This window comes from Ceratotherium simum, chromosome 26, assembly GCF_057802395.1.
Source record: "Ceratotherium simum simum isolate JZ-2026a chromosome 26, ASM5780239v1, whole genome shotgun sequence".
Lineage (NCBI taxonomy): Eukaryota > Metazoa > Chordata > Mammalia > Perissodactyla > Rhinocerotidae > Ceratotherium > Ceratotherium simum.
The window spans coordinates 42,368,250-42,391,859 of NC_141925.1; positions in this window are offsets into that span (position 1 = coordinate 42,368,250).

Genomic DNA, 23,610 nt, shown 5'->3' on the forward strand with positions numbered 1-23,610 from the left:
CCATGCTGCTTGTCTCACGGTTGACCCTTCGGGCTGTTGGTCACCTGAGCCAGGGACATGTGTGGAGCTTGGAGACCCTTGTTGCCCTGACCCACTGCAGCTCACCTGTCACCAAGTTTGGTCCCTCATCCCCTCTTCTCTACATCCACATTTATCCACTTGCTCCCCTCCCATCACCACCTCAATCCGAGCCCCTCACTCTGGTCTATTGCCTCAGCATCCTGCCCGGCCACCTTGCCCTCTCTGTCCTGCTTCATCAGTAACCTGGGAGATTGGTCCAGGAGCAAATCAGACCATGTCATGCCCTGATTAACAGCCTCTAGTGGCCTCCTGTTGCCTTGGCTTAAAGTCCTGATGTGGCCTGCCTTCTGGTCTAGCCGTACCCCCGCCCCCCCGACTCCCACATAGATTCTCCATCTCTCTTGCATCCAGACTTTTCCATTTGCTGCTCCCTTTCCCTGGGATACTCTTCTCCTGACTCCTATGTGTCCTCAGAGTCACTGCTCGTAGGCATTACCACCTTCTGGAAGCCTCCCCTTAGCCCTCTGCCTGGTGCTACCCTCCCAGGGCTCTTGCCACTCTCTGTTGTCACCGTGGGCTCACAGGTCTGGCTCCCTCTGGGGTGGGGTCAGCTTAGCTTTCAAATCCAGCAAAGTGCCTGAGCAGGCGAGGCTCAATGCACATGGGATGAACCAGAGAGGACAATCACAACGGGAGGTGGGATAGAGCAATGCCTGGCATGGTGGTTATGACAGGCTGCAAGACCCCTTTGCATTCTCCCTTATGCTGTCTGGCAGCTTCATCCCTTGCTACACCTCCTCCTGCAGCCGACATTGAGCCTTGCTCATCTGTCCCCAGAGATGAGCTCTCACCCCTTTGTGCCTTTGTTCATGTGATGCCCCTGTGATGGAATTCTGTTTTCCCTCTTCTCCACCTGGGGGACTTCTACTCCTCCTTCAGGGCTCAGCCCAAATTTCACCTCCTCTGGGAAGCCGTCCCTGCTTCTGAGGAAGGATGAGTCATCCCCTCCTTGTGCTCCCACAGCTTTTGTCCTCACCTCTTTAGACACTCTTCGACTTGTTTGCATCTGACCCCTGTTCTGGATGGCTAGCTCTTGGAGGGGAGGGAGTCCCTTCATTCTGGCTCCCCAGAGCCTACCCAGCACCTGGCAAGGCAGGAGGCGCGCTGAGGGTGTGGGGAGAAAGCGCTCAGGCCCCAGCAAGAGCCCATGAAGCCAGGACCTGAGCGATGCTGCTCTGCATGCTCTCCCTCTGACATGGGCGAGGCTCCCTGGCCTAGAACTTGGCCTGAGCTCCTGGAGGCCAGGGGAGGAGAAGCTGGTGGGAGCAGTTCTGAACGCACTCAGGTCTCTAGACCCTGAGAAATTCTATCCCCAGCACGAGGAGAATGCCTGGGTGAGACTGCTGGGCTACTGAGGGCCATCTTTCCGGATTGACTGAGGAGGCCAGGGGATGGGTGTGAAGGCACGGGGGCAGATGCAGTCTGGATTCACTAGGACAGATGGCGGAGTCTACCAACTTCACCTGGCAACTTGGCGGGCAGCAGGCAGGAATCTGAGGCAGGTTATTAAAAGGACGACCCCCGGGGCCGGCCCCGGGGCATAGCAGTTGAGTGCGCACGCTCTGCTACTGGCGGCCCGGGTTCGGATCCTGGGCGCGCACTGATGCACCGCTTCTCCGGCCACGCTGAGGCCGCGTCCCACACACAGCAACTAGCAGGATGTGCAACTATGACATACAACTATCTACTGGGGCTTTGGGGAGAAAAAAAGGAAAAAAAGGAGGAGGATTGGCAATAGATACTAGCTCAGGGCCGGTCTTCCTCAGCAAAAAAAGAGGAAGATTGGCGTGGATGTTAGCTCAGCACTGATCTTCCTCACACACACACACAAAAAAAGGATGACCCCTGAACCCCTAGAGGAGGGGCCAGACCCCTAAGAATGAGTCGTTGCACACTAATCCCACTTCCTTCCAAGTTGGGGTGGCTGGGCCAGCAGACCAGGGGGGTCACGGTGGGCACATGGTCTCTCTATAAGGCATCGGACATTGTCTTTTATGGAATCCTTGTGAGATTGCATAAGGAGAGAGAGAGATGCTGTGCTGTGGGAACTAATTCTGTACTGTTGTAACTGGTGGATAGATTGACCTGTGCCCAAAGGGAGCTGATTAATGGGTCAATGTCCCATTAGATGGAGGTATTCGGTGGAGGACCATCGGGCTCTCTCCTCACCCATGTCTGATCCAACATGTTCACCTTGAGTGGATGGAACGTTGATAACCTGATGATCAGATTCACTGAGGATGGTACCCGGGAAGGCTCATAAATACAGAGTCAGAATCTAAAAGGGCTCAACAGACTGGAAAGATGGAAGGAATCTAAGAAGGTGAAACAGAATGGTGAGAAGTGCCTCATTCTGAAGCTGGGTCCCAAATTACCTTTCTAAAATTGGAAAGGGTAGACATACTTTAGAAGCAGCTTATTTAAGAAGGACTTAGGAGTTTTCAATGGTCACAGACTCAATTTGAGTCAATATCATGATTTGGCTGCCAAAAGTGCATGTTGTCTTTGGCTACATCAACAAAAATACGATGTCTAGAATGGGGAGATGATAAGAATATACAGGCGGTCAGAATCCTTATCTTCAAATACTTGAAGGATTGTAGAGAATTTAGGCCAAACCTGGCTGAATCTGCTGGGGAGCTTGCTAGAAGTAGGTAGGGTTGCCAGATTTGGCAAATAAAAATACAGGATGCACAGTCAAATTAAATTTGAATTTCATGAATTTCATATTTAGGACATCCTTATACTAAAAAAAATTCATTGTTTATCTGGAATTCAAATTTAACTGGGTGTCTTATATTTTGTATGTCAATCCTACCTGGGACCAACCCCAGACCTACTGAATCAAAATCTCTGGGGGTGAAATTGTTAATATTCCAGAGTGATTCTGAGACAGACTATTCCTGGACCAGTGATTGGGAGCCGGTGTCTAGAGCAGCAGTTCTTAAGTTTTATGAGGCATCAGAGTCACCTGGAGGCTTGTTAAAGCACAGATGACCAGGCTCCACCCCTAGAGTTCCTGATTCAGTAGATCTGGGGTGGTGTCTGAGAATTTGCATTTCTAACAAGTTCTCAACTGACCCCAATGCTGCTGGTCCTTGGACCACACTGAGAGGAGCAAGGACCTAGCCAATCTGGGTGGTTCCAGAAGAAAGCCAGAACTTCTGCAGGGGAGTCATCTAGAGTGGACTTCAGCTAAGTCCAAGAAAGGGTTTTTTTTCCCCCTAGCAATCAGAACTTAAAAAAAAAAATTAAATGGTTCAGTTCGTCCCAGAATGAGTGAATTCCTCATAGGAACTGTTCCAACAGGAGATAGACACTATATTCACTCAACAAACACTCACCTAGCATCTACTCTGGGATCTACCCTACGAAAGGCTGGGGGTTTGGAGATGGACAAGACCCCATTCTGGCCCTCTGGGAGCTCACAGGCTGGTCCAGGAGACCAACAGGTATTGCAGTGTAGTGTGAGAAAACAGAATTTGAGGAGGGCCTGTGGCTCTGCCTGGTTGGTCAGGGCAGGCTTCCCAGAAGGGGTGGGAAGGGGCCAGAGACAGGGACACCAGAGCAGGTGAGGCCTGGACCATGATTCAAGAAATAAATGGACAGACTTGGCAAGACTGTGACTGACTAGTTGTTGGGTAGGGGGGAAGCATCTTGGATGACTTTGGGTCTCTGGCTTGGGTGACCAGGTGGATGGTACAGCCATTTACTGTGATGGAGAACATGGAGTGCACATTGGGGGTACATTGAGAGTGGGGAGCTTGCAGGGGTCAAGCAGGCAGATATGGAATCTAGACCCCTAACCATAACACTGACCCTAACTTTTAAGGTCTTTGGAGATATTGACACCGCATCTCTTTGGAGGCAGAGCAGCAAATGAGAAGTCTTTTCTCTACTGCTGATTGGCTGTGAGACCCCGAGAAAGTCTTTCCCCATCTCTGAACCCTTATTTCCCCACTGGACAATGAAGGGGCTAGACTCAAAGACCCCATAGGTCCTTTTCTAATCTGGAAATCTAGGTAATACTAACTACATGTGTATACTGCCAAGCCTTCAGCCTGCCCCTTCCTGCTGATGTAGCCAGTGGCCAGAGCCACACCAGCCACCCTCAGAGCTCAACCCTGAGGCTGTCACCAGCACTGGGTCAGGTCCCAAGGGCAAGCCTGGATGCTGGGCCAGCAAACCCCATGTGCAGATTAAGTCATGAAGCTCTAATTTAGCTGGCAGATAGAGGAGCATCTCCTCTATCTGCCAGCCAGGAAGTGGTTAAAGGACCAGAGCCCTGACTTCCAAGCCTCATGGCTGAGTCCCTGGGTTTGCCTCCCTCTCTCGGATCCAAGCCTGAGTCCCCTGAGTAGGTCTGGCCAAGGACAGGGTGGAACACAGTCTGGATGCTGGTACCTGCAAGTCCAGACCTGCTGGTAGAGATTAATTGAAGATGAAACAGCCCATCTGTACTGCAGGGTCCAGTCTGCTGACAGGTACAGAGGCCTCTCAGCTAATGAGATCATCACTCACCCTGGGGCTCAGAGGGGTAGGATGCTCAGGTCAGTAGTGATCTGGCTAGGTCTGGGGAGAGGGAGCAGTGGACCACATATATGTCTGAGGGGGAGACTGGACCCTGCCCTGGAGAACGCTGGTTTGAGGGGGAGACAGGGCCATGCTCTTTGGGAACTCATGAGCTGAGTGACCTTGGTCGTGGGACTTAAACTCTGTGCCTGTCTTCTTGCCTGTAAAATGGAACTAGTAATAGCACCCTCCTCATAGGTTTGTTGTAAAGGACTAATACATGTGAAATGCTACCACAGTGCCTAGCACTCAATAAACGTCTCATCAATGGTACCAGTGGTCATTATTATTATTATGTCAGTGGTGACCGTCCTGTTTTGGACATAGTGGGTGTGAGGAGTCCCTAGGTATCCAGGAAAAGATGTCCAGGAAGCCTCAGATCATGAGTCTGGTGCTCAGGAGGCTGAGACCTGGGCGTGATTTGGGAGTTGTCATTACATAGCTGGAGAGTGAACAAGGTTGTTGATTGTGGAGAGAGAAGGAGAGGGCAGAGGCAGGCGCCCAGGCGTGGGGTGGGCGTCATTCCCAGGAGCTTTCAGGGATGACCTGGGCCACTTTCCTCTCACGTCCTCAGCAAACTCCACCCCTCCCCATCACTCGCAGCGCCTTGGCCTCCAGCACCATGGACAGCACCCAAGGCACCAACCCAGGGGCCCCCTTTGCTGCTGGGGCTCAGAAGCCTCTCTTCCCCAGGGAGCAGCACCCACTCCCCTGAGGGTTCTTTTCCCTGCCCTGCCTGCCAGAGACCCACCTCCCCAGTGACAATGCCAGGACTCAGGGCCTCCACACCCTCAAATGTACAGGTTCCCACGGCTTCAAGTAACCTCGCAATCCACAGTCACACACAATTTAACTACCTTCTTGCCACTAAAGGCTTTCTGCTGTCTTCTACTGGCCCAGGAAGAGGGGGGTGGGGGTGGGGTGGACAAGGAGCACTGGATTTGGAGTCAGAATACTTGAGCTTGAATTAGGCTCTACCACTTCTGCCTGAGTGATCAGGGAAAGTCATTAAATCTCCCTGAGCCTCAGTTTTCTCATCTGTAAAATGGAGACAATACTCCATACCTCCTAGTGTGGTGGAGTCATTCATTCTTTCAGTGACAAGCTTGTTATGAAGACAGATCCTGATTACCCCCTCCCTGCCCCGTGCTGGGGGGGAGCAAAAAAGAGACCAGAGAGGGTCTACCTTTGTCTGCGATGGTCAGGGAAAGCTTCAGAAAGGCAATATGTTTGAATTGGCCCTTTGAAGGGTGAGTCTTCTCCATGTAAGGAAGAGGGAGTCCAGGCACGGACAGCACAGGCTGAGGGCAAGGGCATGGCAGGGTCCAGGGACCTGGGACTAACAGGGCCAGAGTGGAGTGGATGCTTCCCAAGAAGGTGGGGGCTGCAAACAGAGAGCCTTCCCAGAGAAAAAGCCCAGGGTGAGGAGAGGGAGTGGGGAGACACGTGCCTCCTGAGTTTCCTGGAGGAAAAAAATTCTTTGTAACTGTCAGAAACATGATGAAACTGACAAACACACATGAAACCAGGTACTTAGGTTGTGAAACTAACTCTGGGTTTTGTAAAAATGAATATGCAACAACAATGGTTTGAAAAAACGTTTTATCAAGCTGGAAAAGAAAACCCATCTCCATCATGTCCAAGGAATCTAGGTGTGCCCCCACCACACTCCGATCCCTGGCACTGAAGCCAGGCTGCACCCATGGCACCGACGTGTCCCCTGGAGCACTAGGGGGAGGGGGATCTCCTGTTAACCCCTCCCTTCCCCGTGGGGACCCTTCTCCAGACCTCCAGCCTGTGAGGACGAGCATGGAGAGGGGGCAAAGGTAATCAAGCAGTGGCTAGAACAAACTGGAAACCTCCCTATGCTCCCTGCCCAGGAGGGTGGGGCTGGGGGTAAGGGCCACAGGACCAGGAGATAGCCCCTCAGCTCTAGGGGTGGGTCACTCATTCATATCACAGCTATTCAGTGAGTGGCCACTCGGGGCCCACCAGAGGATGAGAGAGATGCGGGGGGAGAAGCACTGATACCTATAATGTGGCAAGATAAGGGCCGGGGTGGGGGACATGGTAGAGACATCAACTGAGCTGGCATGTGCGGGGAGGAGCACAGCAGGAGGTCTTCCCGGAGGAAAGATCTTGAAGCATATGTAGGAGCTGGTGGGACGAAGAAGGGGAGGAAGGATGTCTTGGGCAGAGCGTGGGGCATGTGGGAAGAAGGTGTGGAGGGGAACGATGGAAGAGCATGGGCTTGTGCACGGCTGCGCACCGTGGGACAGCAGGGGACCGAGGAGCTAGGACCACACCCTGCAGGCAATAGGGAGCCAGTGAAGGCCGTTGAGCTGGGGAGGTCTTGGTCAGGTTTGCATTTTGGTAGGATCTCCTTTGCTGCCTTGCGCCCTCACTTTTAGTGGCCCCTGGCCTTTAGAGAGAGGTCTGACCTTAAGGGACAGGCTAATCTACATTAACCAAGACAGACCTGTGCAGATCAGCAAGCAGCAGAAGAGCCAGCCTGGGTTCAAATCACTTACTATGGGCCCTTAAGTGACTTAACCTCTCGTTTGTAAAATGGGATTAATATAAGTACCCCACTTAGGGGTGAAGGAATTAACATACATACAGTGCAGCGCCCAGTAGTAAGTTCTATGTATAAGTGTTAACTATTAGTATTACCCACAAACACCGCCAACCAGTCTAGACCACTACAGGCATGAGTTAACCAGTAAGAAACATAAATCAGTATAAATCAGAACAGATCAGGTAGATAATGTAGATTCCAAATCAGTACTGACTTGTGAAGACTCGTAGGCCAACAAGGTCGCTTTTCAGAGATACCAACCAGCATGGACCAGTAGAGACCAGTACTGGCTGGGAAGAAGCTGCTGCAGCGTGAGGCCTGGGAGGAAGGCGCTCAGGCAGGCCGGCAGGGAGAGGGTTAGCAGAGCGAGCTTCCTGCCGGCCTCCTTGGAGTCTCTCTCGGGAGGGGGGAGGCGCGGGCACCGCTGTTTGTTACCCAACCCTCGAGAAGACGCTGCAGGGGCCAGGGAGACAGCTGAAAGCCTTCCTTTCAATTATTCAGCAGCCCAGCTTCCTGCTGCCCCTGTTGGAGCCAGAGGAAGGCCCTGGCCAGAGCCGTGAGGAGAGAGGCGGTTCTAGGAGGGGCAGGCAGCCTGGCCCGCAGGGGTGCCAGCACCACAGCCTTGGCCTGCGCCACAGCCCTTGGGGTCCCGCTCCTGCCCTCCCCTATCTGGCCCTGTGCTGGGCCCAGTTGTGTCTGGGCAGGACTTGGAGCTGTCCCCTTCCCTGCAGTCTCAGTCTGGGCTGTGGAACGGAGGCGGCACGGCTGGCCAAATTCTCGGAGCCAAGATGGGTGTCCAGGGCAGGCAAGGGAGGGAGGGCAAGCCCACTGTCCACAGGAGAAAGCCCAGGCAGCTTGGCTGGTGCCTGGGTCCTGGGCAGCCTGTCCTGCCCTGTGTCTCGGACACATGGCACTCTACTTTACCCAAGAACACACTGGCCCGTGCTGCTCCCTGCGCCTGGAATGCCCTTCCTCTTCTGTTCATCCTACATCTCTCTGCTCAAGCATCACCTCCTCTCTGAAGCCTTCCTTGACCTCCTCTGGGGGATGCACCTCTGCTGTGCTCCTGGAGCCTTACCCTCTGGTTACCATCCTCACTGCTTACCTTCTTCTATCGCAACTGTTCGCTTCCTAGCCTAGTGAGGGCTCCCCACGGGCAGTGACTGGGTTGCATCCATCTTTGTGTCCCTTGTTCCCAGCACAGAGCTTGGCACAAAGCAGCCACCTGCGAATGTTTGTTGAAGTTCAGCCTGTGTTTGCACTGACAGGGAGCTCACTACTTGTTTTTTACCACCTCCATCTCCGGAAACCTCAGTGGGCAAGGTCCCTAGTTACTGCTCTCAATATGTCCAGAATGTGTGGCATGGGTCACATTGTCATATACTTTGTAAACCCTGGAGTGAAGCTCTGTCTTTGAATGGATAGGAAGGACTTGCCTGGCACCCAGGGCCCCTGTCCCTGTTCCTATTGGCTCTGATTTGGGTTCCCAGAAGAGAGGATCTGGGTGGCAGTTCCCCAGGGACAAGGAGGCCTCAGCTGTCTGCTCCTTACAGAGAGGCCCACAATACAGGCTATACAGCCTAGGTGCGATCAGTGGAGACCAGTGTAGCTCAGGATAGGCCATAGAGAGCCTGAACCAGGAGTTCAGACTGGATAAATCAACATAGGACAGTGGGGGACTCACAAACCAATGCAGACCAGTATTATAGACCAGTAGAATAGAGCAGAACACGCAATACTGCTCATTGAAAACACTACAGACCAGTTCGACCCGGTAGGCAGACCTGTATAGACCAGTACTGATAACAAACTAGCACGTAATATTTTAGTCTCCCCTTCCTACACTCTAGTACAACAAAGGAATCCCTGCCCACCAGCCACTCCACTTCTCTACAGGGCCCTCTCTGGCCAGGGAGCTTCCCTGTGGCCGCCCGAGCTGGAATGGAGACTTGGGGAGTGCGGAGCCTGAGACAGAACTTTTTCATGGCTCAGCTGTCTTATGGCATGGGCTGCCAGGGAGGTGGTGATCTCTGTGTCCCGGGGAGGATCCAAGCCAGGTGGCCTCGGCAAAGTGTTCTAGGGAGAGCGACCTATGTGTCAGGACTCCATGCTCTGAGGACCCTCCCCAGCTGGCCTCTGAGGCTGACTCTGCTGAGTGCGCTCTGAGCAGCTTCCATCGCCCCTTCACCACCTTCTCCCCTCCAGGATCAGACCCTCCCGGGCTCACACCTGGGAGTGAGGCTGAGGAAGGGTGAGATGGGCTAGAAGCTGTATGACCAGATCTCTTTTCCTTTTGGGGCCACAATTTCCCCCTCTGGATGAAGTGTCAGAAGCCTGGAGCCAGGATAGGGCAGGGCTCTGAGTCCCTAGCAGTCCAAGACTGAGAAGAATCAAAATTGGGCGGCGATGTGCCTCCTCAGGAGCTATCAGTAAGAAGAGTATGTTCTGGACAGACAGACAAGCCCCTTCCACCCACTGGGGAGGGTGACAAGAAAAGCCAGGGGCAGCTGCCTCCACTGCCCACACATCTCATTATGGAAAATTCCCTCTATTGACTCAGCTCTAATCAGGCAGGCTGCCCTGGGCATCCCCCCCACCCAGGTTTCTGCTGGGCCGGGTGAGATCAAAGAGAGAGCCGGGCTGGGGGCTGGAGCCTCGACTACCATTCCCATCGATCCAGATGCGCCTCTCGTTGCTAGGCAACAGCCTCCGGTCTCTTCTGGTCCTTCTTCCCCCAGGGGCTGCAGGATCGGGCAGTAAAGGGAGAGAAAGACGCCACATTCATCCTCCAGGTCTTCCCTTACTAAGCTAGAAAGCTCTGTCACCAAACTGGGAGCCCCTCTTCCTGCTCAAGAAGGGCCCCTCATCCTGGGAGCTTGACCCTCCCACCAAAATGGACCCCTTTTCTTCCCTCACATTTGTATTCATCTCCAGAATACTTGAAATCCACACTTCCTCTGCCTCACGTAAGCACTCTCTTAGGAAGACAAGCCACGGATTCACCAGAGAGGGGAGGGGACACTTCAGGGGGTCAGTGAAAAAGTCAGGATGAGACTGTAGGCTACCAACTTCCAGCCCAGCGTGTTAATCTTGGGAGAATGGCTCTGAAGACAAATTCACACTTGCAGTTTTGAGTGGGTTGGCTGTATTTTTTTTCTTTTTCCAAAACGTAGGATGCGTTTCATAGTAGTTTTTTCTTTTTTTGTTTCAAGTGCTATAATTTAAAACTGTTAGCTGTGTTTTAAAACAGGCATAAAAATGTTCTGTGGATTTTGGGAACTGTAATTGACTAAATAATGCAAATCTGATCATTTTATCACAGTTTAATATTTTGCATATTTTATCTACCCTATACTGCTCATCCTCCGCCCCCCCCCTTTTAAAAACTGAATATGTGTGCTTCATCCCAGCAGTTGTTACATGGCGACCTACTTATATCATGGCTGGTTTAGAATTTTAAGGTCTCTCCCCTCCAAGGTCTTTACAGCCCTTGGGGATGGAAAGTCTCTCACTCTTTCCTCTGGTCCCTCATCAGACCTTTTTTTATGCAACTACAGGAGAGGAAGAGCTGATGTGCTTCCCGAGGTGTGAAGAGCCACCCACAATCCCTCAGGAGCCACTGGCTCGGCCCTGAGAACCACCAGGAGGCGCACAGTCCCGGGGCAGCAGTCCTGGTGCTCTTGGTCATGCCACTGCCTGCCACCTGCTCCCCCAGCTGCACAGCACGGTGACAGCTCCTCCCCAAGTCCCCTGCCCAGCCCCCGTCACACACTTCAACTCTGAGAGGCACAGCTTTGCAGGGTCCTTGACAAATGGTAGCCAATTAATGTCAATTAATCTGATTAGCCTAAATAGTTAATTAAGCAGTTAATTAACAACATCATTGACAATAACCCATGGCTCCTGAGGGATTGTGGGTGGGAGGCAGGAATGGCGGTGGTGGGGGGTGCCCTCCTTGCTCTGGGAAGGGGCAAGCCCCTTAAGGTCAGATTGGGTCCTGTGGCTGCTTGTGCAGCTGTGGTCTCTCTGAGCCTCCGCCTTTCTCTCATCAGCCCCAGAATCTTCATCAGGGCATCCAATCCCAACCCAGCCACAAGCGCTCCCCCAACCCCTGGCCAGGGTTGAGAAGGTCTGAATTCTGTGAGAGAGGCTAAACCTCAGCACAGCAGACGAGGGAGAAAGGGCTTCTGTCTGGGAGACCGTTCCACCCTAAAATCTCAGAGATGAGTTCCTGCCTCCACTGCCACCGCTCCCACCCTGGGCCACCCACCTCACAGCTTACAACCCCCATCAGGGCCCTGGACTTCCCCAAGCCACAGAGCAGCCCTGGAAGGAACTGTCATCCTTAAGCCCATCCGACAGATGAGGAAACCGAGCACCTTCCATATGCCAGGCCCTGTGCTTGTAATGGGGCCTGCAACAATGACTCACACAGAGCCCCTGCCCTCGAAGGACTCCTCGTCTGGGCATCACAGAACAGTGCAGCCTCTGTGGTTCTACCACGCCTTAGCTGGGTGATGCTGGTGACATTGTTAACCTCTCTGTGCCTCAGCATCCTCTGCTGTGACTTGGCTCCTTCATAGGATGATGTGAACCTGAATGAGTTGGTACACGTGAAGCCCTTAGAGCAGGGCCTGGCACGGGGGAAATGCCAAGTGAGTGTTCCTGATGATTATCGAGGGGGACGGAAGGGTAAACGACCAGCCAGGATAGAGCGTAAATGGTGCTGAGACGAGGCAGCACCGGGCACTTGGGGGCATGCGGAGGGAGGAGAGAGCAAGGCATCACATGGAAGACGTGTGAGCAGGGGCTGAAGTTCAAGGAGGGAGAGGATGAGGGAGGAAGGGCATGTGCAAAGCTGCGAGGCACTGGTTCTCAGCTCTAGCACATACAGTCACCTGGGGGCTTTAAAAAACGCAGATCCCCAGACCCTACACGCACATTCTGAATGGTCAGGTCCCAGGAATCTACTTTTCATGGACTGTTCTGGAAATTCGGAAGCAGGTACTCTGCCCCTAGAGACCCTGGCTGCAGTGGTTCCGGGTGTCCAGGTTGGGAGGGGCAGAGCTGCAGAAGGAGAGGCCCCAGGCCATGTGACTCGTGTCCTGAAAGCACACCGCAGGCCCCCCTGGTCTCTCCATCTGTCCAAATCATGCTTGCCCTTCAGGAGTGGCCTTCCTGAAACAGCTCTGGCCGTGTGCTTACCCACTGGAAACATCCCTTAGTTTCTCTGCTGCCCACAGGAGAAGGCCAGACTCTCCCAGCTGGCGCTAAGGCTCCTTATGAGGTCCCCCTCTCCAGCCCAGTCCTCTGCCCCTCGGCCCAGGCCCCGCCTCTCCAGCCACTCTTTCCCCGAGTGTGTGGCACTCTTTTCTCCTCCCTATCTCTGCTCATGCTGTTCTCTCTCCCAGAAATGCCCTTCCTCTTTTTCTCGCCCTGGCAAACCTGTACTCATCATGTGAGGTCCACCTGTGAAGTCTGCTCCAAAGTCAACCAGGCAGGCAACCCCATCCGCCGCCCTCCACCAGTGCTCGGCAGCCCTCAGGATGCTCCCGTATAACACACATTCCATTCCCAAACATTCACCCGTCTGTGGGCCTGGCTTCCCATTAGACCGAGGGCGGCGCCTCCCCTTCCCCGGTGCCCCGCTCAGGGCTTGGGTATGACAATGATAATTGAGCTTTTCAGTTCCGAGGAGCTGCTGAGCAAACGTTTGGTGAATGAATGAGTGACCATCTCTGCTTTCTGATGTATGAGGAACAAGGGACAGAGGAAGAGAGAATTTGGGAGGCAGAGAAGAGAGGTGTTCTGGGGACAACAATGGATGGGTCACAAGGACCAAGAAGCATACGTCAAATTATGCCAGACAGGGAAGCGAGACAGGACCTCCCAGAGACAGGACTGCCGAGTGTCCCAGCTTCCCCGCCATCCCAGGAGCCCCCTCTGGCACCCTGTTGGGGAAATGGGTGGCTGGGCTCCTCTGCCAGTCCTGAAGCCCACTTCCCCGACCTGGGAGTCGCTGTCTGATAGTGAGGGCTGTGCCAGCAGCTGGGATGCACATGGAGGGCAGGCCGCACCACCTCTTATCCTGCCCCTGCCCCTCCCTGTGGGTCTTCCTTTCTCCTTGGGTGAGCCTAGCCTGGGGCACGTGCACAGACACGCCTGTCAAGTCTCCCAGAGGTGTGTCTCTGGTACCTGTCCCCTGTTCTGCTGTGCCATCACCTCCTCCCCAGCCTCTCTGCCTTTGGTGTCTTTCTCTCCATCCTCCATCCCTCCAAAGGCAGCCAGAGTGGGCTTCCTAAAGTGCAAATCTGACCATTTCGTGACACTGCTCCAAAGCCTTCCGTGACTCCCATTGCTTTCCAAATAAATTCTCAGCTCTTACAGTGATTTTCAAGGTCCTTCAAGACCTGACCCGGCCCTCCACTCCCCCTGGGCTGCCCACTGCTCCCAGGCATGCCCCTGTGCTGTGGCTCTATTAGATCGTTCATTATCCCCTCAGGTCACCACGACTTTTTATGCCTTTGGGTCCTCGCCCACGCTGTTCTCTAGAGTGCCATGCCTCTGCCTTTGCTGTCTGGCACCTTCCCTGTCATTGTCCAAGGCCCAACTTAAATGTCTCTGTCCCAGAAGCCTCCTCTGGCTGCCTACATCACTGTGGGCATTTTAGTCCCAGCAGAAGCTCAATGGGTCGTCACTGTCAGTTCCCACTCGCCTCCCTGTCCCGCTAGTCTGGGAGCTCCTCAAGGTCAGGGTTGGTGTCTGATTCACCGTTGCGTCCTCAGTGTTCATCCTCTGCCCAGAAAACAGGAGGCCCTCAACAAATGTTGACTCTGTGGTCTCCCACACTTAAATTACCGCCAGCTCTGGGAGGGCTCTGGGTTTTACCCTCCCTGCACGGGCGCTCTCACTCACCCTCCCTGTCACCTCTCACAGCACACCTGGACACAGGTATTATTATTTTTGTTGTTGTTGTTGTTTTTGGTTTTGTTGTTGCTGTTGTTGAGGGAGATCAGCCCTGAGCTAACATCCATGCTAATCCTCCTCTTTTTGCTGAGGAAGACCGGCTCTGAGCTAACATCTATTGCCATTCCTCCTCCTTTTTGCTCCCCAAAGCCCCAGTAGATAGTTGTATGTCACAGTTGCACATCCTTCTACTTGCTGTATGTGGGACGCGGCCTCAGCATGGCCAGAGAAGTGGTGCGTCGGTGCGCGCCCGGGAACCGAACCCGGGCCGCCAGTAGCGGAGCACGCGCACTTAACTGCTAAGCCACGGGGCTGGCCCTGGACACAGGTATTATTATGCCCCTCTACAGGGAGCGAACAGAGCTGACTGTGGAAGTTGGGGCCCAGATGTGATCAGAGCCCAGGGTTCCCAGGGCACCTGATACCCAGATCTGAGCTCTTTCTTCTCCGATCCTGTTGGATCCAGGTTCTCACCCTCCCCAGGGGAAGGATGACTCTCTCATGCTCCCCCCACCCCAGCAGCTTTAGTTCTCCCCACCTCAGTCCCTTCAGAGGGGTGTACTGAGGAAGTAGGCCCACCTCAGTCCCTGGCTGACCCTGTCACGGGCCCCAAAGCCGTCCTCTCCAAGGGAAACCCACAGCCAGCAGACCCTGAAGGTGTGCTCCACCCAATAGGGCAAGGGAGCGGTGAGGTTCTCCCCACAGCTCTCACCAGCTCCCTGGGAGCGGCTCCATCAGTGCTAGCCTTCCTGTGGCCACTAAAAGGATGCTTTCTGAAGATCTCTAAGGATATCAGAGAATTCTCACGACAGAGTGAAAAACACAATGCTGACTTCCTCCAGCAGCGTGTTCCCAGGTATTTAATGCTATGTATCTATAAACACATGGATGAAATCCTGGGAGGAAACACCCGCCATGTGTTCACAGCGGCTATCTCTGGGCGGTGGGACTACAGACGATTTTTATTTTCTTCTCAATTTCTCTATTTCCCAAGTCTTGTACAATGAAGATGTGCCATTCTTCAAATCAAAAGGATTCAATGAAACTTACTTTTACCTGTCTCTATCCTGGGGAGCCCTGGAGAATGGTGGTGGGGATGGGGCTCAGTATATGGTGGGGTCTCAGAGCCACAGGCCATTCTCAAAGCTGGAAACAGGCAGGGCAAGAGCATCCCAGCTCTGTCAGCTGCCTGTACCCCAGGGTCCAGTTCACTGGGCCCAGGCAGCCTCACAGCCCTCACAGGCCCCGGCAGGATGCTGAGGGAGCTGTGGCACTGCCCGCCAGCTCCAGCTGGCATAGCAGCCTCTGCAGTGGGCAGGAGGCCAGGCGGAGGTGGCAGGAGGCTGAGGCCAGGCTGGTTGCCGAGGAAGCAGCGCCGCAGATGGATGGGCCAGTGGCTTTTGACTACGGGGTGGGGGGAGTCCCTGGGGGTTGGGGCCTGCTCTGGAGCCAAGGCACACAAGGCCACCTAGGCCTTTCTTCCAGGCCAATAGTCAGCCTGGGCAGCCTGAGCTGGTTTACCTGCCCAGGCCCCCTGAGAGCTCCATTCTAGATGACATGGAGTCAACAGGGCTTGGCCTCTGGGGATGGACTGTCGCCCTCTTGTGCTCATGACGCAGAAGGAGGTGAAGGGGCAGGAACCCAGAGGGTCAGCAGGTGCTGAGCCACAGTGAAGACCTAGGCTGGGCCAGGCTGGGCTCTGTAATTGTTGGTAATGAGTCCCTCCCTGTCATAGGCCCCCCTGCTCTTCTGGGCCTCCCGCCCTCTCACTGATCAATCTCTCCCCTCACTGAGCACTGCCCTCCAACCCCCTTCCTCTCTGACCCCCTCTCATGGGGTGCCTCTCATGGAACCTTTCTCTTCTCGTTCAGCCCTTCCCCGTCTCTGAGCTCCCTACCCTTTCACTGAGCCCAGGAGTTGGAATTGAGAAGGAACTTCTCCATTTCTTGTCTGACTGCTCCTCCTCACTCAGCCTGGACTAGTCGCCATACCAACCCACTCCCTCTGCAGGGCCCTGCATCCTCTCTTTAGAGCATCAGCTACAAAATCCTTCCCTCTCCCCAAGACTCGGTGAATAAGCCTGGACCACCGCATCCCTGCTGCTTCCCTGGATAGGGGACCCGTGCATGTGTGTCCTGGGGGCCTCCTGGACTCTGGTGAACAACTCTGGGAGGTGTGTGGAGGGCATCTTCAGTTTCCTGCAGGTTGCCTCAAATCCTAGGCCAGGAGGGCTTAATCCTGGCTCAGCCAAAGAGTCCTCGGATCTCCAGGTAAGCCTCTCCTGGAGGCCTCTCCAAGCCATATTTTCCCCTTTGAGTTAAGACCCTGAGTTTGTAGGTGGGAGGGATGGGTGAATTTTAAGTCTCAGCCTCAACTAATAAATCAAACCTTGAAACACTGGAGGTGACTTCTACCTCTGTCAATGGAACCACAGGCTTCCTGACACATAGATTTATAGAGCAGAGAGATCTTAAAATTTTGGTGCTGGCAAGGCCTTTGGGGGGTCATCCAGTCAAACCCCATCACGCTGTGGTTGAGGACACTGAGGCCCAAAGACAGGAAGGGACCTGCTCAAGGTCACACAAGGAGCCAGAGTCAGAGCTGGGCCCTGAAAGCTCCGTGGACTCTTGTCCCAGAGCCCTTCAGTTACCTCCACCACATGCTGCCCCACAACCGCCACTGGCCCACAGTGCCCTGAGTGGCCCTCTCTCAGGAGAGCCTGGAGAATTGAGGACAGAGCGGTGTTGTGGAAGCCACACTGGGCCCTGAGACAGTGGGCTGAGTTTGCACCAAGACCTTGCTCTGGGGCCCTGGGAAAGTCGCATCACTTCCAGGCCTTGTTTTGCTCCTCTGTGAAAGGGAGGCAGCAGCACCTTTGGCACCAGGTTATGTGAGGATGAAATGAGGTGATGTAAGTGAAGTGACAGGTTCATGGCAGGGGCTCAGAGTGTGTGTAGGAGTTGAGGAAGAGAGAGTGGGCTTCCCTCAATCTCCTCAGCAGAGCCCCCAGCTGGTGGCTGAGACAGGAGGAGCTATGATTCTGCCCCTGGGGACAGTAAGAAGTGGACAGAAGAAGAGAAAAGTCAGTAGGGGAGGCAGACCTCAGCAATGCTGGCGGTTGCTTGTGACCACGCCCCATCTCAGGGGCTGCTCAGAAAGGAACAGGCAGTCACCGGCTTGCCGAGGTCAGCAAGAGGCTGGCAGGCAGAGGAGGTGAGAAGTGGGTGCGACAGTGAGCAGATGGGCCTGCCAGACCCAGACTGCCCCTCTGGAAGGCAGGACAGTGGTGGGGGTGGGTTGCAGTGGGGGCACCCAGCTGGCCAGTTCAAAGCACATTCCACCTCCAAATATCTCAGTGACCTTGGGGGAGTCAGCTCCTCACTGCCCTGCACAGCCTCACCCGTAGGCCTCAGGCTCCCCACCTGGACAGCTGGCATCATGAATCAAGAACCTGGCATTTAACTGGGCCTTGACATCAAGGGGCTGGGACAGGTGATCCACTCCTGCCCCAGGGAAGACAGCTTGGGTGGCTTCATGACCTTGGGAAAGTCACTCAAGTCTCATTTCTCAGCTGTGAAATAGGGACAACGATGGCTTCCTTGTGAAATTTTGGTGAGGATTAACTGAGTCAGCTATAGCATTGTGCCTAGCATGGACCCTGGTACGAGGCCCTTAGCCAATGTCCACCACCTCTAGGAAGAGAAAGATGTGCTTCAAACAATGCTGAAATCTTTCCCACCTTTATCTAGCTCCTCCTTAAGAAATTCTTACTTGCATTCAATTTACTAACACTCGCCCAGCATTTTATAGTTTCAAAGTAGTTTCCCATCCATTATCTGGACTATTTCTTTGGACAGCAAAGTAGATACTGTTAGCACTATACCTGTTGTACAGGTTTGGAAACAGGCTCTAAAAGGTTGAGTGTCTTTCCTGAAGTCATGTAGCTTAGATTTGAACCAGTGTTTCTCAGATTTCAGAGTCCACACCCACCCCCACCTCTTAAAATCCAATCAACTCTTTATTCATTCTTCAAGAATTCCTCCTCCACCCCTCACAGGAGAGTGGGATGGGGCACAAAGTCAAGAAATCAAAAAGCTGGTGTTGTGTGGGAGCAATTTCCTAGCCAGCTTGGTCCTATTTCTGGCAGGGGAAGAATCTGACCCATGCTGGGGCCATGACCTTAAGGAGCCTCTTGGACAGAGAAACTCTCCAGCCCCTGCCCTGCTCTCCATCAAAGTATCTGCCTTTTCTCTTGACATAGGACAAAAGACCAGCCCAGGCCCCCTGATGGCAGAAGTGGGTGAGTGAGTGAGGTCTTATGGAAGTAAGAAGTTATGGCTAGGACAGAGCACAGGCATTGGAGTACCAGGACACACCTGGGTGCCCTTCTCTTGCTCCCCCCAAATACATCCCCACGATGGCCCTGCTGTCAGGAGCAGGGACTGCAGGAGGCCTCAACACCGTCCAGGCAGGAGCACTGGGAGGGAGAGGGAGGAGGATGCAAGGCGGAGGCTGCATCTGTTCTTTCATCTCTCCTTTTCACCAGGAATTTGCTCTGGGGCTGGGCCCACTCTGAGCTCCAGAAACTCTCCCTGGATAGCCAGAGAGGCCGTAGAGAAGCCCCCTAAACTCCTAGTGGCTATTTTCTCTTCTGTGTCCTCTATCCTCTTCCTAGTGTGAGAGTAAATGCCATCCTGTGTAAGACCCAGTTCTTGTTGCCAGCTCCTGCCTCCCCAGGGGCATTTGGGCAGCAGGAAAAGGGGCCAGACTGTCCCCTATGCTTACACCTCCTGCTGGACAGAAGCCCGGCATTCAGGTGGGGGCCTGCTCCCTCCACCCCTCCCAGTGACCAGCATGTCCCCAGGGTCCCTACGTTGGTCTCTCCTTTCCCGAGGGAGCAGGTCCTTCTCCTCAGTTGGGGGAGGGCAATTGGACCACAGTTGGGGGCTTCCCTTGCATCCTCATGGGCCAGGCCATGGTCATTTTAACCAGGGGAATCCTGCCCATGACCCCACAGTGTTCTCACTTTCTCCATCCCTCTCAGCGAAATGAACAACGTTCCCCTTCTCTGTTCTCCAGGTGACTCGCACCCCCGACCAAACACTCTAGCTATCCCCTAACATCTACCCTCTGCTCCAGGGTCTGTGGACCCTGGGCCCCGGCCCGGCCCGGCTGGGGAGGCCCGAGGTTCAATCCAGCCCTAGCCCCTCTGGGAAATGCCCCCGCCCCACCAGGGGCTCTCACCTCCCCGCTGACCGCCGCACTCCGCCGGGCGCTGAAGCCAGGCCGTCGGGCCCCGCTTGTCCGGGCCGCCTCCAGGCCTCCTCCTCGGATCCGCTCGGCAGGGCAGCTCCGCGGCCCCCGCGGCCCCGCGCCCTCCGTCTCCCCGCGGGCGCCGCCGCCGCCGATTGCTGAAATGCTGGACAGCGCACCACCATGGAGGCGGCCTCCCTGCCCGCCAGCCGGCCAGAGCGGCCCAGCGCCCACAGCGCCCTCTGCAGGCCTGGAGGGCCCCCACCCCCCCACCCCCAGCAGAAGCAAGGGTCTGGGCGTCAGGGAAGGACTCTCCACCGCAGTGACGTGTGTTCCTTCGCCAGCCCACCGAGGGTCCCGGGGCGAGGGAGGTTCTTTTTTTTGTGTGTGAGGAAGATCGGCCCTGAGCTAACATCTGCCAATCCTCCTCTTTTTGCTGAGGAAGACTGGCCCTGAGCTAACATCCATGCCCATTTTCCTCTACTTTATATGGGACGCCGCCACAGCATGGCTTGCCAAGCGGTGCGTTGGTGCGCGACCGGGATCGGAACCGGCGAACCCCGGGCCACCGCAGCAGAGCCCGCGCACTTAACCACTTGCGCCACCAGGCCGGCCCAGCGAGGGAGGTTCTTAATTTGGAACTGGGAGTAAAACTCGGTATCCTGAGTCCCGCCAGGGCACTGTCCGGGCAGCTAGTGTCTGAGAGGGCCCCAGGGTCCTGCAAGGAGACTCTCCCAGGACGCCCTCTTCATCGTGCTTTCTGGTGGCCAGACCGAGGCCAGGCCTGGTGAGGGGGACATGCGAACGGGGAGAGGATTTTGAGAATGGAATTGCTGGACCTTCGATGGTGCTGGGTTGGGCATCTGGAGTCCTGTGTTCAAGTCACCCTTTTATCCCTCTCTTTGTGACCTTGGATGGCCTGTCCGTCCTGTAGCTCTCGCCTCCCTTTCCTTGACTGAACAGTGAGTGGGTTGTGTGGAGGAAACACAGGGGTGGGGGCGGGCTCTGGAAGGGGCGTTGGAAGCCCAGAGACCTTTCCCTAGTGGAAGCCAGAAAGGTGGAGGCCTTTGCTGGGAGCCACCAGTGGTGTCCACGTGGGTGTCTCAGGACGCAGAGCTGGAAGTGCCAGAGCAGGCCTGAGCAGGACCGAGACTAGGGTGGGGCAAGTGAGGCGCCTGGAACAGAGATTTTAAGAAGGCATTTGCTTGAGCCTGAGAGTCATCCCTGGGTCAAGTGTATGTTTGTTGTGAGTCTGTGTGGGTTTATGTGTGCATGTGCTCATCTGTATATATGTGTGTCTGTTTCTGTATCCGTGTCTGGAGTCTGTGTCTGTGTGTGCTCTCCTCCCCTCCCTTCCCCTTTCTCTTCCTCCAAATTTTTTCACCTGTATGTGTCTTCATAGTGCTGGTGTGTGGTGTGTGTGTGTGTGAGAGAAAGAGAGAGAGAGAGAGAGAGGCAGAGAGAGTGGTTGGGATCCTGGTGCTGCAGGCCCATCCCAGTCTGCAGAACAAAGCTTGGAGTCGGGGAGAGGGGTGGGCTACAGCTGCTGCTGCCATCCCCGCAGCCCCATAGCCCCAGGGGCAAGTCCTCTGTTGGTCTCCTGCCTTCTGGCTGCATAAATATTTCATCTGCTGGGGACTTGGGCCACCTAGCACCAGTGTGTTTGCTCCTGCTGCCCGGGAGGGGCTGCCCCCATTGCCTGGCTGGGCCTCCCAAGGCAGAGCAGGGAGTAGGCAGATCAAGGGCTGAGAGAGTACCCTCTGGAGGGCCCACAGGCCTCTCCTTGCCTGGGGAGCCATGACGGGGTATAGAGGGAGTGGGGGGAGGCCAGAGGGAGTGCAGGGACAGCGTCTTCTCAGAGGAAAGCCCCTTCCTTAAATGAAGTCAAGTTGGCTTTATGATACCTCGCCACAATGATTTGGTCCCTGACCAGCCCTGGCCTCAACTCTGTTTGGGACTAGTACCTGGGAACACTTTGCCCCTGCTGGGCACACCTCCTCCTGCCCTCCCCTCATCTGCCTCTGCAGCCCCTGCCCCTCTGGCTTCACAGTGGGAGCTGCTTCCAGGGAGAAGGAGAGAGAGGCCTGCAAGCTGGCTGCCAACAAACCTCGTTGGGCCCTCTGTTCTGCCACACCTGGGGTAGGGGAGCCTTGGAAGCCCTCGCAGCCCCAGGAACCCCCTCAGCCCTTGAACTCCCTTGCCCTGGCTCAGAGGACTAGACCTCTACCTTGGTTTCCCTACCAGCCTGCTAATTTTCCAAAAAGGCCTCCTTCCCTTGTGTTCCTCATTTCAACAAATGGCATCACCATCTGCGCTGGTTTTTCTCTGCTCGCCCCTCTGGGTCCACTCCCCGCCCTGCTCTGCCCTGCTCTGGGCCTTGGGAGGCTGACCTCTGCAGACCGACTGCCCGGGTTCCCACGTCCTTGGCTTCTGGTTGGGTTCATCCAAGGGGAAGCATCAGGAGAATGAAGGGTGGGAGGAGAGAGAAGTTAGGTATTTATTCCCCTCTGAGGTCCTCTCCAGCTCTGGTCCAGTGGCTCCTCATCCATGGCTCCAGGTCTTCTGGCCAAGCTCTGGCATTAAGTTTCCTCCCTGTGGCACTTTAGAGGTGGTAATGGCTCCCATTGTTATAAATCTCTGGGTGCTTCTCTATCCCTTGTTGGTCCCTCCGCATATCCCCACCTGCACCTCTCTGCATAGTCTCTTCATCAAGCTCTCCTCACTTAAACCTTTGGAGGGGCTGTCTACTTTATTCTGGGTCCCTGACCCATGCATCCTCCCTCTCTCAAGTCCAGTCTCTAAGTCAGAGCCCTGTGAGTCCTTGAGCCTTGCAGTTCCCCCTTCTCCCTGCAGACCTTCCGTCTGCTGAAAATGTCCTTCTTGGGCCGGCCCCGTGGCTCAGCGGTTAAGTGCGCACACTCCGCTACTGGCGGCCCGGGTTCCCGGGTTCGGATCCCGGACGCGCACTGATGCACTGCTTCTCCGGCCATGCTGAGGCCGTGCCCCACATGCAGCAACTAGAAGGATGTGCAACTATGGCATGCAGCTATCTACTGGGGCTTTGGGGGAAAAAAAATGGAGGAGGATTGGCAATAGATGTTAGCTCAGAGCTGGTCTTCCTCAGCAAAAAAAAAAAAAGAAAGGAAATGTCCTTCTTCTTCACACCTGAGTGCCTGCCTGGCCCAGGCCTTGGTCCTGGATGCCTGCCTGGTGCCTGACCCCTCCCCATTTCCTCTCCCCTGGAACATACATCTCTGGTGGAATAGCACGTGATCAATGAACCCTTCCAGGCCCTCCCCATATGAAATAGCATCTCCCCACTCAGCACTATTTTCCCCTCTTACCCTCCTTTAAAAAATATGTATTGTGGTAAAATATACATATATGTGGTAAAATTTACCATCTTAACAATTTTTAAGTGTACAGTTCAGTGATGTTAAATACATTCACGTTGTTGTGCAGTCATCACCGCCATCCATCCCCATAACTTTTTTCATCTTGTAAAACGGAAACTATACCCATTAGTTTAGCTAACTAGTTTAACTAACTCCTCATCCTCCCCTCCCTGCAGCCCCTGGCAACCTCCATTCTACTCTCTGTCTCTATGGATTTCACTACTCTAGGTGCCTCGTATAAGTGGAATCATACAGTATTCACCTTTTTGTGTCTGGCTTAGTTCACTCAGTGTAATGTCCTCAAGGTTCATCCATGTTGTAGAATGTGTCAGAACTTCTTTCTTTTTTAAGGCTGAATAATATTCCATTGTGTGGATAGACCACATTGTGTTTGTCCGTTCATCTGTCAATGGACATTTGGTTTGTTTCACCATTTTGGCTATTGTGAATAATGCTGCTAGGAACATGCGTGTACAAATATGTTTGAGTCCCTGCTTTCAATTCTTTCGGGTATATACCCAGAAGTGGAATAACTGGATTAAATGGTAATTCTACGTTTAATTTTTTGAGGAACTGTCATAACGTTTTCCACAGTGGCTGTACCATGGTAATTCCCACCAGCAATGCACAAGAGTTCCAATTTCTCCACATCCTTGTCAACATTTGTTATTTTCTATTTTTTTAAAAATAATAGTCATCCTAATAGGTGTGAAGTGGTGTCTCATTTTGGTTTTGGTTTTGGTTTGCGTTTCCCTCATGATTAGT